This window comes from Amblyraja radiata, chromosome 4 (genome assembly GCF_010909765.2).
Source record: "Amblyraja radiata isolate CabotCenter1 chromosome 4, sAmbRad1.1.pri, whole genome shotgun sequence".
Classification (NCBI taxonomy): Eukaryota; Metazoa; Chordata; class Chondrichthyes; order Rajiformes; family Rajidae; genus Amblyraja; species Amblyraja radiata.
In genome coordinates this window covers 824,886-840,365 of record NC_045959.1, presented here as the reverse complement: position 1 = coordinate 840,365, position 15,480 = coordinate 824,886, and the positions used below count along the sequence as shown (strand labels likewise).

At 44.9% G+C, this 15,480-nt stretch overlaps 1 protein-coding gene across 3 annotated transcripts in view; it reads right to left on the bottom strand.

The window, feature by feature from the left end:
- zfpm2 (zinc finger protein, FOG family member 2) overlaps window positions 1-15,480 on the bottom strand; it is a 660,636-nt gene that overhangs the window by 394,791 nt on the left and 250,365 nt on the right. The gene's annotated exons all lie outside the window — the stretch shown is intronic.

The following is a 15,480-nucleotide window of genomic DNA, read 5'->3' as shown; positions in this document are numbered from 1 at the left end:
ACTATCATCCAGAGCTGTGAAAGAGGTCCTGGACCCTATCCCCCATACGCAACACCGGCCAATCACCATAACCATCCGATCCGCTCTCCAAGCAACAACCGTCCCCTTCCGCAGAAGGTTCAATCTGCGGAAGGCCGACTGGCTGTCATTCCAACAGGAGATCGAAGACTCCATCCCCAGCATTCCATCACACCCCAACAACTATACCATGTTCACAGAACTGCTGAAAAGGTCAGCCAGGCGACATATACCAAGAGGATGCCAGACCGAGTACATCCCCGGGCTGTCGGAAACATCCAGCGATCTACTGAAAGCCTACCACAGGGCATACCACGAGGACCCTTTCTCCTCCACCACCATGGAACTCGGAGAGACCCTGTTGAACACAGTCGGGGAGGACCGAAGGCAAGTCTGGAAGGAGTTGATAGAAAACACCAACATGACCAATAACAGCAGGAAGGCATGGGCCACAATCCGCCGCCTCGGTGAAGACCATACCACACCGCCCACGCTCACAACAGTCACAGCAAACTCAGTTGCAGCACAGCTGGTGGCAAACGGTCGTAGCCAAAACCGGCGCAGACCCACAGGAGAATACCGCCAGACAGCGGTAACAGACCGCCTACAACCAGCCAGCGCTCTCACCAAGCCCTTCGACCTAGAAGAACTCGAAGCTGCAATGAGCATGCTGAAACCTGGGAAAGCAGCAGGAATCGATGATGTACTGACGGAAATGATACAGCACCTTGGACCTAAAGCAAAGACCTGGCTCCTAGCAATGCTGAACTCATGCATGGCACAGAAAACAACCCCACCTGTATGGAGAAAGGCCAAGACTGTCGCAATTCCCAAACCTGGAAAGGACCCATCATCCCCAAAGAGCTACAGACCCATTTCCCTCCTCTGCATCACCTACAAGCTCTACGAGAGGCTACTACTCCAACGCCTTATGCCACTTATAGACTCCAAGCTGTCCATCATTGTGACTTTGATAGTTTCAGCTAAAAATAGCAGAGGTCTAATTTTTTGTCTCAGAGCTGATCCCAGACAAATAAATGGATGATTGTATCCCAATAATCAAAGTTCCAGTTGGTATCAACTTAATTTAAATTTAACTGGACGGGTGTGAACCAATTTCTCAAATATAGCTATGTTGCTGATAAGGCTAATGTTCAATATCATCCAGATTGGCCATGCCACTTATTTGTTAGCTCTGTGCAGTCGAAGCATTGATAGTAGTGATTTGGTAAATAATCTGGAAACTGGAGTTAGCCCATTTTGCAACGCTGCTGAGTGTATCATTGACTCATCCAGTTAAATTTCAAATATCTTCAACCCTGTGAGTGGATAAACTAATCTTATGTTATCCCAAAACCAGTGTAAATATTCAAACCAGTTTAATATTACCAACTTGTATCCGTGACAGGAGACATCATCGATGTGGTTCCATACCTTTATCCGTATGGGAGGACTTATGCAACCCGACCCAGGAGCTGCCTCAAACATATGTGCATGATTTTGAACCTGCTCCTGGGAGGTAGAGGAGCTTGAGTACGGGGTTGGCGCATCTTCCATGAAGGCCGTTCTGGCCTGTGGCCTAAAAAGACCTTTGTCCTGGTTGTACGGCCTTCAAGCTTTCACCAGCTTCAGTTCATCGTGGTTTGCTGGTGGGTGCGTGGGGGTGCTGCCGCCGAAGATGTGAGGACTTGTGTGATGATGTGACCTTCCTGAACCCGACGGCCACTCATCGAGCTCCTGCTGCTGGTAGTGTTGGTCCAGCCCAGAAGTGACTCCTAATGCTCCCCTCTGTCGAGGGAGATGCTTTATGCAGCCCTCAATAAGGTGCTGCCATGGGCATCCTAGGACCCCATGGTGACTAGACTCCATATACCGGAGCATGTCACATTGGAGCTTCGCTCCATCAACCGCTCCATGCGGGATATGCGATCACAGTTGCTCCCGCCGGCGGTGATTCTTCACAGCCCGACTAGTCCGACTCTTCGGCCTGTCCGACTTCTGCTTGGCTTTCCCACCAATCTGTGGTGTCGATTACGACTGTGCAGGTGCCAGGTCGGAGACTGCTGATCAATAGCGATCCAGGTGCAGCCTACCGCTGCTGACTGCCCGCAATTCCGCGGTCCTCCGCAGTCAGTCTGGATGCGGTCCATTCCTGTAACATATTCTCACAAAATAGCACAAAACGACCTTCGAGTAAGGAATTTACCTGCATATCCTTTTTAATCCTTCTGCTGCGGGGCAACGCTCCTCCCGAGCCTGGTCTCGTGGTCGTAGTTTGTTACAGCTGGGGTTCCCTCTGTGGTCCAGAGCAGTAACTGCAGCCGGGATATCCCTGCGGTCGCGATTTACAAGTCGGGGGGGGGGGAGGGTGGGGGTATCCTGCTTCGGGGGGGGGGGGTATATGAGGCTGCTGGTTTTACTGCCAGCGGCTCAGTAGGCGACTTACCGTCGTCCGCTCCTCGCATCCCGCAGTCTACGGAGTCTGCGGAGTGGGTTCTCCAGGTGCCTCCTGCACAATATGAAGCCGCTGGTTCTACCGCCAGCGGTTCAAGGTGGATTCACCGTCGCTTGCTACCCGCATTCTTCCGAGCGCCTAGATCCGTGGGCGGAATTCCCCGTGACCGGGGTTCCCTGAAGTTCGTGACTGGGGTCTCCCCTCCGTCCCGACTTCGCCCCGGACTTTTAGCAGGACCTCTAAGTAGAGGTTCCTGCAAGAAGATTTAAACCTGAAAGTTAAAAAAAAAACTTACCTCAGGTCTGTTGCTGGCAGGAGAATCACGTCCACCCTGCCAGTCGTAACGCAATGCGATAGACGATATGACAAGCATGCGTACTGGACGGGGTCTTCACGTAGTCACTCAAGTGACTCCGAAGTAAAATGGGAAATATGGGAATGGTACAGAATGGGAAGTATGGGAATGGACAGATTATGTGTTGTGTATGTACCATTTGGCACTGGTGAAGCCCATTGTAAACAACAACAGCCACACCTGCAGACAGTGTGTGCAGCTCAAGGAACTCCAGCTCAGAGTTGCTAAACTAGATGTTGAGCTTTGGGAAGGAAAAGGTTAGCTTTGTACACTGCGTTACTCAAGGCGCACACATCTCATTTATTAAGTGTTAAAGTTCTGCCCCACGGTACGAGTTCATTCCAAGAGCTCTCCCAAGTTTGCCCTGATTCAAACTCGGAGATTTACGGTAATGGCCACTCGTCGGTACTCGGGGCTCTCGTGGACATTTTTCAACATGTTGAAAAATCTTCACGAGTCTTCCCGTGCTTACCTGCCATTAGCGAGTTTTTCCGAGCACCTACCGTTAGCGTTACGTGCCGCTAAAAGACGTCCCCGAGCTCCGACGGACCTGCTACATTCATTCTCCGTGCTTACCACGAGTTTGATCTTTTTTAAACTCGGAAGAGCTCTTGGAATGAACTCGTACCGTGGGACAGGGGTATTATAGATTCAGTTCATGGAATGGGGTGGCTGGATGTCACTATGGGAGAACCAGGGATGAGGATCCAGACAGCAGCACTGGAGGAGCCTCAGCCCATTGGTACAACAGTTTGTGCAGTCAATTTAATAAGAACAAGACCAGAGACGGCAGGGAGAATGAGCAAATCGATGCAGGTGGGCATTCGACTGCAAGGATTGAAAAGTGGTGACAGGACGTAACCTAGATTGGGAGATAGTTATCGACCCTGTAATTGCAAACACTAGTCCAGAAGGCTTTATTTTTTGCCAGATGCCTAGTTTAAGGACATGAACTGAGTGGGAAATTTAAGTTATAGGAGAAGAATTAGGCCATTCGGCCCATCAAGTCAGCTCTGCTATTCCATCATGGCTAATCTATCTCTCCCTCCTAACCCCATTCTCCTGCTTTCTCCTCATAACCCTGACACCCAAGGCCCCTGACTTGGGGCATGAAAGAAAAGATCTACTTGTCATGGTGCACATTGATACAATTAAGTCTCTGAAAGGGTCAATGAACACCATGGGTCCAAACTACAAAGGAAGCCAACAATCTCTGGTTACTCTCTGAGCCAGATGCAAATTGGCAAGATGCAAGAATTGAATATATGGCTAAAAAAAAATGAAGTGATTTCAATCAATGGCCAATGTCACCAGGACTGAAGAAAGAGGGGCTTGTCCATTGGGATAGGTATCACTCAAATTGGGCTGGGACGAGTGTTGTGGTGAATTGAATAATGAGGGCTACAGATTTGACTTTCGGTTGAATAGTGGGGATGAAGGATTCAGACGAGTAAAAAATATGGAAGAGAAAAGAAAAGGAAACTGTGAAAAGCATATTAATAATCGAACTCTTTGACAGTAAGAGGCAGTGTTCGTATTAGAGTACAGCTGGATTTACAGTCACAGGACGGAGAAACAGCTAAAAAACAATATTAAAGGCTCTTTATTGGAAAGCATGCAGCAATCACATCAGGATATGATAGAAAGGATTGTACAGGGAATTGCAAAGAGCTCTGCAGTTTAGGAGGGGAGAAGGTTAGGTGGATGATTAGGGAAGGTGTCAAGCTGCCCGATCAATAAATATCTGAATATAAATATCAGTCTGAAGAAGGGTCTCGACCCAAAACGTCACTTACTCGTTCGTTCCATAGATGCTGCCTCACCGCTGAGTTTCTCCAGCATTTTTGTCTACCTTCGATTTTTCCAGCATCTGCAGTTCTTTCTTAAATAAATAATTGCAGGTCAGTCAAGAGGCCTGAGCGAGAGTCGGGAAAGGAGCAGTAACTGTTTGGATGTTGGGAAATCAGGCTGAGGGGGTGGATGCAGGTGTGGAACAAGCTAAAGCTTGGGAAGTCTGCTATACATTAGTAATGGACGCAAAAGTGTTTCTTGAAACCAGCACGTCTGCCACACAGAATGATGCAGTATCTCAGCTGGCCTGACACACTGATTATGAGTCATAGATAGAATCAGAATCATACAGCCCAACTTTCACACATCAACCAACAGGCTAGATGCAGGAAGATTGTTCCCGATGTTGGGGAAGTCCAGAACAAGGGGTCACAGTTGAAGTATAAGGGGGAAATCTTTTAGGACCGAGATGAGAAAAACATTTTTCACACAGAGAGTGGTGAATCTGTGGAATTCTCTGCCACAGAAGGAAGTTGAGGCCAGTTCATTGGCTATATTTAAGAGGGAGTTAGATGTGGCCCTTGTGGCTACAGGGATCAGGGGGTATGGAGAGAAGGCAGTTACAGGATACTGAGTTGGATGATCAGCCATGATCATATTGAATGGCGGTGCAGGCTCGAAGGGCCGAATGGCCTACTCCTGCACCTAATTTCTATGTTTCTAACATGCCCCATCACACTAGTCCCATCTGCCTGTAGTTGGACCATATCCCTCCAAACCTGTCCTATCCATGTATCAGTCTAATTGCTTCTTAAATGTTGCAATAGTCCCTGCCTCAACATCCTCTTCTGGCAGCTCGTTCCATACACTCACCACCCTTTGTGTGAAAAAGTTACCCCTCAGATTCCTATTCCATCTTTCCCCCTTCACTTTAAACCTATGACCTCTGGTTCCCGATCCCCTTACTCTACACAAGACACTGTGCATCTACCCGATCTACTCCTCTCATGATTTTATACATCCCTTTAAGATCACACCTCATCCTCCTGCTCTCCAAGGAATACAGTCCAAGCCTACTCAAACTCTCCCTGTAACTCAGCCCCTCGAATCCTGGCAACATCCTTGCAAATCTTCTCTGTACCCTTTGCAACTAGACATCATTCTTGTAACATGGTGCCCAGAACTGAACACAACACTCAAAATACAAGACTTTCCAAATGCAACACCTCACATATCTCTGTGTTAAATTCCATCAACCATTCCTCAGCCCACCTGGCCAACTGATCAAGTTCCTGTTGCAATTTTTGACACCCATCTTCACTATCTGCAATACCACCCACTTTTGTATCATCTGCAAAATTGCTAATCTTGCCATGTACGTTCTCATCCAAATCATTGATATAGATGTCAAACAGCAATGGGCCCAGCACCAAACCCTGAGGAACACTACAAGTCACAGGCCTCCAGTCCGAGAAGCAACATTCCAACATCACCCTCTGCTTCCTTCGATGAAAACAATTTTATATACATCCAGCTATCCCTCCTTGGATCCCATGCGACCTAACCTTCCAGAGCAGCTTACCATGTGGAACATTGTCAAATCTTTTGCAAAGGTCCATATATACAACATCTACAGCACAATTCGCTTGGGCAGCTTACACCCCAGTGGAATATCGACTTGTCTGACCAAGTCAATTTTGCTTTCCCTCTCTCTCGATCCCTCCCCCATCTGACTGTCCCCTTGATTAAATGTTTAACTTTGTATGCTTCCTTGTCACCTTCCCCCAGCTAACAATTATCTATTCTACATTTTCCTTGATATTTGTCCCCTTTGATATCTCGTTTTCGCACCTTGCATTCTTTGTCTCTGTGTCTCACTCTCCCCTGACCCTCCCTCTCCCGACTCTGTCTGAAAAAGGGTCTCAACACAAAACGTCACCCCTTCCCTCTATCCAAAGATGCTGCCTGTCTCACTGAGTTACTTCAACATTTTGTGTCTGTCTTAAGTGCATATATATACCATCTCTCAGAATACTCTTAAGTAACTTTCCAACTACAGATGTTAAGCTCACTGGCCTATAGCTTCCAACCTTTTCCCTGCAACCCTTCTTGAACAGAGGTGCAGCATTTGCAACCCTCCAGTCTACTGGCACCTCTCCTGTATTTAATGATGACTTGTACATTTCAACCAGGGCTTCCACAAATTTCTCTCTAGCTTCCCCAGGGTACTCAAATATATCTGATCCAGCCCGGGAGATTTGTCTACCTTCATACGCATCAGGAACTTCAACCTTATTACTGACTGCTCTCAAGACAATTCCATTGACTGCCCCAAGTTCTTCAATTCTCTTGTCCTTCTCCACATTATAAAAACAGAGGAGAAATACTCCTCAGAGGACCTTGCCCATCTCCTGTGGCTCCACAGAGTTGACCGTTTTGATTCCTAAGGAGTCCCTTTCTTTCCAGTTACCCCTTTTGATAAATTGAACCATGATATACCCAGTCAATATTGGTTACTCTAGCATTGTGTCTACCTTGGTATAAACCAGCATCTGCAGTTCCTTTTTATTATGTCCTCCTACATGCTCAACAACAAAGGGCTACAAATACTCACTTTCAGTCTAATTACTAATGCACAATATGTTCAGTTGACATGCTGGTCACTCTGAATGAAGTGATATCAGGGTAGGTATTCATCTATGTTGTACAACTCTCTGTCCCTATTGCCTTCACAGCTCTTGTGGCTTTCATTAAGGTATATTGCAGGGGAGTCCACATCCTTACCCGATACCAGTACAAACCATATCAAATATGGTTGTATTTAGTATTATCACTACTGAGTTTGCTTGTTGGAATAATGGTGCACGAATACCTTATACTGATTTTTTAAATCTTCAGTTTGAAATGCGTATTTGGCTTGTTCTAGACATAAACAGTTCCATCAACTCCAGCAACTGAATGAATCGATTAATGTCATCAACAAAACATGAGCTGCAATTGAATTCTTACCAGAAACTAAACTGTATTCAGACCGCAATAGATAGAATTTGATTAGATAGGTTTAATACGAGGCAATCTGCACGTTAAGATTCACTATGTAGGTTATAAAACATTTGTTGTGCTCATAAAATGTGCAAGGGTAGATCCAGCAGTGAAGACATTTTTATTCTAGCATTCCTTAAAATCCCCCAATAATAAAAAATCTTCAATGTTATCTGACAAATTGAAATACATGTTTTTTGAGGAATCGGCCTCTAACAACCTTGTTGTCAAAGCACACATGGGCCAGATTTAGTGTCCCTCAGGGCAAGAAATTTATGAGAGGGAAAGACTGCTGAACTCCATCGGGAGTTGGCAGGGTCGACAAAGCTTTACTGAGGGTCATGTGATAGCTCGCTTTGTGGCCTTTCCTGTCAGCAAGCAGTGGATCGGACATTTCAGCCAAAAAGTGCTCATTCTATTGTGGTAATATATTTACCTAGATAGTGGATTGACAACATAACAGAAAAAAGACTCAGGATTAAGTGGTATTTTCAGGATGGGGAAGCTGTACCTAATGAGAAGTGGACAGAGAAGTGGCAGATGGAATATAATGTAGCAAATTGTGAAGTCATGAATTTTGATATTAGGGATAAAGGCGTAGACTATTTTCCAAAAATGGGGAGAGAATTCAGAAATCGGAGGTGCAAAGAGACTTGGGACTGTTGGTCAGGATTCCCAAAAAGTTAATTTGTAAGTCGAATTGGTAGTAATTGTCTCTACTTCTGCGCCGTCAATGCAAACTGCGGTATGTGTACCGCTTTCTCTTTACTCTTGCTGACATTTAGAGAATGTTTATTGTCTCGATACCAGGACACGAGGATCTCAATCTCCTTCCTGTACTCCCTCTTATCATTCTTTGATATCCAGCCCACTTGTAAATGTACATCAGGGGTGGGCAACCTTGTTCTGCATAGGGGCCGGGACGCAAGTTGCCTGTGAGCGGAGGGTGTACAACTATCACGTGTACACATGTATCCCGCCCCGGATGGCAGGCATCAAATCACGTGTTCACAGAAGGTAGACAAAAATGCTGAAGAAACTCAGCGGGGGAGGCAGCCTCATGCAATCCTTGCATGCCTCACCCGCTGAGTTTCTCCAGCATTTTTGTCTACCTCCGATTTTTCCAGCATCTGCAGTTCTTTCTTAAACGTGTTCACAGAAGGTGCCCGGCCGTGCCGGCGGCTTTGTGCAGGATGCGGTACAGCCAGAGCTCGCCGCTCGGCTGCTGCTCGGGGAGCCCGGCGGGCCGGATGCTTACCAGGGAAAATATCCGCCTGTGGGCCAGATGATTTCGGGTTACGGGCTGCATTCGGCCCGGGGGCTGTTGGTTGCCGACCTCTGATGTACATGCCCTTGCACATAGACAATGATCCAGGAATGAAGCAGATCTCCAGTCCCACAGGTTACACTACAGTCCCTCGGGCTTCAGTCCAGTACTTCACTCATTGCTCTTGTAGCCTAGATTATGTTCCAACACTGAAGAATGTGGTCTGTGCCCAAGACTTTAATCAGTAGATTCATTGTACACAAGTTGTCCAAAAGATGCTCCCCTACTCCAGTCTGTTGCATTTTTCCAGTCTGCCAAGAAATAAACAATATTCTGAAATATGTAATGACATTACCTAAATAATTCCCTGAAATCCACCAATAGGCCCAATTGTACTGCAATATTGCAGACTACACTCCACTATTTCAACAGAGCTCCATTATCCCAACCTAAGCTTCATTGTCCAAGAAAAGGGCTCATGCACCATCCATTGTATTCAAGGACACATATTATGTCAGCATTACTTAGAGTGTGCTTGGGATAATCCTCCAGTGCACCAGACTGGAATTCTGAGTATTCCATGATCTCAGGCTAATCTTTGGAATATAGCCCCAGAACCTCAATCTATGCAGACAAAAGCTTCTATACAAAAGTCTCTATTCCAGTACCCACACTGTGCTGCAGTGTCAGAGCTTTTACTCCAATACTCACCCAGCACTCCAGTACCCTTGACTGCACCCTTCTACCAAAGATAGAATCAGTCTTCTGACTGTACTCCACTGCCATGGAATGTTTAAACCAGACCACGTTCCAAACTCCCAGATTTTTCATGATTCCATGGTTATAATGAAACTTCAGTTCTGTGGCCTTATCTCCGGTATTCCAATACATCTGACTGTGCTGTATTCTTTCAGAAAGTGTATTTAACCCAGATTGTATTCCAACACTCAAAGTCATTCGTTGATATCCAATTTAGTACAACAAATACAAATACAAATACAAATTTATTTATTGTCATTTGAGCCCCAGTGAGACTCAAACGAAATTTTGTTTCCACAGCCATACAAACAAAAACAATGTCCTACAGACATACACACAATTAAGTTCACACAAACATCCATCACAGTGAACCCACTGTGATGGAAGGCAAAAGTCTTTCCTCTCCCCTGCTCTCCATGTCTCTCCCGATGTCCAAGTCCCACGGCCATTTTAGGCCGTGCCGGGCGATTTACGGCCCCGCTCCCGGTCTAGAAGTCTCGAAGTTGGAGCCCCCGGCGGGCGCTGTAATGTCCCATGGCCACGAAGCCGTGCCGGGTGATGTACTTCCCCGCTCCGGGTCGTTCCAACCCCGCGACACGGGCTGGAGAAGTCGCGTTGCGGGAGCTCCACTATTCCAGTGTAGAGTCTCAGACTGCTCCACTACTCCGGATAAGGCGCCACATTCCAAGACTCTTGACTAAGTTTCAATGTCCTAGACTATGCTTATGTACATCGGGAAATGCTTCACTGTTCCAGACTGTGTAACCTGGAGTGAGTTCCTTGATCTGAGATTATCCCATTTGCACTCGTGTGACAGACTGCATATCAGTAGCAATCTCTGCCCTGCTAATCCAGACTACACTCAATAAAAACGACCGAGGACCACATCCCAAAATCTATGCCAATTCTTCAGCCTGTGGTATTACAAGCAGTGCTGTGTTACTTCAGCCTGCAAGACCACAGAGTATAAAATCAAGTCAAGAGTGTTCTATTGTCCAATGTAGCAGAACGGAACACTGAAATTCTCACTGACCGGTAGGTTAAATGGCCGCTAAACTTTATTATACTTCTTAAAAGTGTCTCCACTCCTTCTCCCCTGTTCTCCCCCATTCTCTCTCCCCCCCCCCCCCCCTCTCCGCGCCCTCTAAAGGATTAACTTTACACTGTGCAGTCTTTAACCTTTCTCTTCATCGCGGGTGTGAATTTCAGACAGCGCACCCCCGCTTTCCCTGGCCCCCGCCTTTGCGATGTGTGAGTGTGAGTGTGAGTGTGAGTGTGTGTGTGTGCGGTCGGTCAATCCAGCTTGCGATTTCAACGCGGATTGTCGATCCAGCTCGAAGTTTTTCAGGCGAGTGCCCTCAAGCTTGAAAGTCGAAGACACTCTTGTTAACTGGCGGATTAGATCGCCACAGTGGGACAGCCCCTTAAGTCTCCAACAATGGAATACAGTCAGTGGTCTGGAGAAGTGGATTCTGCTCCGAACTAATAAGGTACCGATTGAGTACCAGACACCTTCTAGAGTACAGGAGGGCAGTCCAAGTTACTAGAACATAATTTTGAGTATCACAGCAAAACATGGGGTATTGTCATGTTTGGAAATGTCGGATGATGTATTGCAACACAGCATGGGTTACTGGAGTAAAGGCTGGTAAAAGTTGCACAGTGTGGGTATGGGATAAAAGGCAAAGGCATTGCAGAACAGAAAATTAAAATTAAAAACCATGCTCCACTATATCTAAAATATGTTGCCTGCAGTCATACACAGAACCAATAAAAACAAAACATACAATAAACACAAATCAAACATCCACCACAGTGAGTTCACCAAGCACATCCTCACTATGATGGAAGCAAAGTCTTAGTCTCCGTCTCTTCCCTCCTTGTTCTCCCTCTGCGCTGAGGCGATCGATCCAGGCCGGAGATGCCGCCCTCCAGTCCAGCGGACCTCCGTGGTGATGTCGCCGCCGCCGAAAGCCGGAACGCTGTCTCCGCTCCGAGACGGCCCGCCACAGCATCAGCTCCGGGCAGCCGCCCCAGCTCCAGGCCGCCGCCCCAGCTCCGGGTCCCGCAGTCTCCGCTCCGGGTCCCGCAGTCTCCGCTCCGGGCCGCCGCCCCAGCTCCGGGTCCCGCAGTCTCCGCTCCGGGCCGCCGCCCCAGCTCTGGGTCCCGCAGTCTCCGCTCCGGGCCGCTGCCCCAGCTCCGGGCAGCCACCCCAGCTCCGGGCCGCTGCCCCAGCTCCGGGTCCCGCAGTCTCAGCTCCGAGCACCGCTGCATCAGCTCCAGGCCGCCGCCGAAAGCCAGAACGCCGCACCAGCAAGTCGGGCCACCGCTGCCTCAGCCCCGAAGACGGCCAGCCTCTCGTTGGTGAGTCCTGGCTGGCTCTGCCTCCGGAGCCTCTGGGTCAGTCGCAGGCTGGAGGCCGCCAGCTCCGCCATTAGGCCTCAGTGCAGACGGAGGCAGAGAAGGGGGATACGACACAAAAAAGTCGCATTCCCCCGAAGCAAGAGACAGAGAACATGTTTCACCCCCCCCAACACAACCCAACAAAGCAAAACCTAACCAAAACAAGACAAAAAAAACAACAGAAAAAAGCAAAGACAGACGGACTGCAGGCGAGCCGCAGCTGTTAACAGCGCCGCCACATCCGGAACTCAAGTAATTTCAGTTATTTTTAATTTTCACCATTAAGCCCCTGTCCCACGATGCGAGTTTACCCAAGAGCTCTCCCGAGTTTAAAAAAAAATCAAACTCGTGGTAAGTACGTAGAATGTACGTAGCGGGTACGTCGGAGCTCGTGGAAGTCTCGTAGCGACTCGTAATGCTAACGGCAGGTACACGGGCAACGCGGAAACCCGTGAAGTTTTTTCAACAGTGAAACATTTCCAAGAGTAAAAAAATACTTGTGATTAAGTACCATGAATTTGATTTTTTTTTTTTAACTCGGGAGAGCTCGTGGGTAAACTCGCATCGTGGGGCAGGGGTTTTAGCTTCAAAGTGGCACAGTATTCTGACACGATTCTATGCAGAACTTTGGAAGGATTTCATTGGAAGAGGTACAAATTTAGCCCAGATCCAGATATCCCATAACATAAGGAAAAGGCTGTTTCAGGGCCTTGATCCTCCAACTTCAGTTGTGGAACTAAATAAAGGGGGAGGCCCAGGACTGCACACTGGGATGTTCTGGGCCCTGTCCGTTAAGCTGTTGAAAGGTATAATTTCAGTACGAAAAAAACCTGGGGTGTCAACTCACTACAACGGATGGAATTGGAACAAATTTAAAGATTTTGGTTAGAAATTTAATCAGTACTCTGGAAGGGCAGGAGGAAATGAAGCTTTTAAAACAAAATAAAACATTAGAGTTGGAAAAGAGTTAAGCTAAATTGTTCTTTGGCAGATAATGTGATGTGGGGCCAATCTTGATAGCATTTATGATGACTTCAGCCATTGTTGTGGAATAGGCAGTATCTAAATCCACAGTGATCTAAGTTGAATGCAGGATTTCTATGAATCTGTTTTTCAATTGCCATTTCAGCAGGTACAATTTTGTTCCCTCTTGTAAAACTCGTACTCATTTGCGTAAAAGTGACAAAATATAAAATGCAATGCCGGATCCCTCATATTGCATTTAGAACGGCGACATCATAATTGGCAAAGAACAGTTACATGCTTGCTCAAAATCAGACATCTATTTTCACTCTTTTAATAATTAATATGTTATGTAAAGATCCTTTCCTCAAATGGGAAATACCCTCTATTTTAAATAGTTTTATTGGATCATGCAGCGTGCTTTACCATCTTCTCTGTTTACAATTTGTCATCACAAAGGTCAAAAACAAAGTCAAATCCAAAAGCATCTAATACACAAACGAGTATACCCACCTTATTAACACTAATTGAGGAATTCGGCTCTGTTTCAGGTTATAGAATAAATTGGAACAAAAGCGAAATTATGTCTTTAAAACCACAGGATTCGAGACACTTACTAAAGTTCCCCTTCAAAATTGCAACAGAAAAATTCAAGTATCTGGGTATTCAAATTACGAGAAGACACAAATCATTATTCAATGCCAATTTTATGCCACTATTAAATAAACTGAATGATATGATTAAATTTTGGAAAACGCTCCCGCTCTCATTGATAGGTAGAATTAACGCTATAAAAATGACTTTCTTACCACAATTAATATATTTGTTTCAAGCGATCCCAATATATATTCCAAAATACTTTTTCAAAAAACTAGATTCTACTATCACTAATTTTATATGGGATTACAGAGCACACAGAACTCAACGAAAGCATTTGTGTAAACCTAAAGAAGTTGGGGGTTTATCATTACCTAACTTCATGTATTACTACTGGGCAGTGCATATTAAGAACATAATGTACTGGTTGGATAGTTCCACTCAGCAGTTGGAGTGGATAAGAATGGAGAAAGAGGAGTACTATCCGTACAATATAGGAACGATCTTGCTCTCACCGATAAAATTGAATAGTATAATATATAAGAAGAATCCAATTATTCACAATACAATAAGAATTTGGAAACAAATAAAAGTATCCTTGAAATTAAATAATCTATCAGTACCAACCCCGCATTCAAACCATCTCTCATCGACAAAACATATCAACAATGGGATAGACTGGGGATTAGGAAAGTAGGAGATATGTATGAATTGGGTAAACTGTTATCATTTCAACATTTAAAATTAAAATTTAAACTGAAGGATAATCAATATTTTAAATATATACAGATATGTGACTTTATGAAGAAATATACACATAGATTTAATTTTTTAATTTTAGACCCTTTAGAAGAAGCAATGAATATTAAGACTGATTCACAAAAACTAATATCATACTTTTATAATAATATATTAAATAGAGAATTACCCTCAACAGAAGCACTAAGAGAAGATTGGGAACATGAGCTAATGATAAAGATCTCGAAGGATAGATGGGAAAAGTATCTGATGAACACACATAATTGTTCCATTAATGCAAGACATAATTTAATTCAATTCAAATTATTACATAGACTATATTATTCAAAAACGAGGTTGAATAAATTTTACCCAAACGTCTCTCCCAGATGCGATAAATGTTTGTTTCAAAACGCTAATATAACACATTCATTTGTAGGATGTACAAAGTTGAATAAATTTTGAAGCGATATATTTGATATATTTACAAAGCTTTTCAAGTCAAGAATAGAACCTAAACCGGAATGGATTATATTTGGAATAATAGTAGAAGATATCAATTTAAATAAAGACCAAAACTTTTTTTTAATTATGGGTTAATAATTGGAAAGAAATTGATACTTAAATTTTGGAAAAATACAGTTATACCAACTGTTAAAATGTGGATTAGGAATATGATGGACATAGCACGCCTTGAAGAAATGAGACTCCGACTAATAGATAAATATGACAAATTCTTAAGGAGTTGGTCTCCTTTCATCGACTTTTTGGAATCATGTGATGCAGCGGTACCATAAAGATTGCTGATTTCAGTTCATGCCGTGGATAGATCTACATCTCCGAATAAAGATTTGAAAATTTCTCTTTTAAGGGACCTTCTCTCCTATTTCTACTTTCCATTTTTTCTTTTTTTATATATATACACACTTCACGTTTTTCTATTCTCTACCATCTATTTTTCCTCTTTTTCCCCTTTCTATTGTTTTCTTTTTCTTGTCTTCCTTACTTCCTTTTCAAAACATAAAACTAGAGGTTGTACATAGAATGGATTACGGTATGACATAGTTGGCACCTAAAATTGGGTTCCACTGT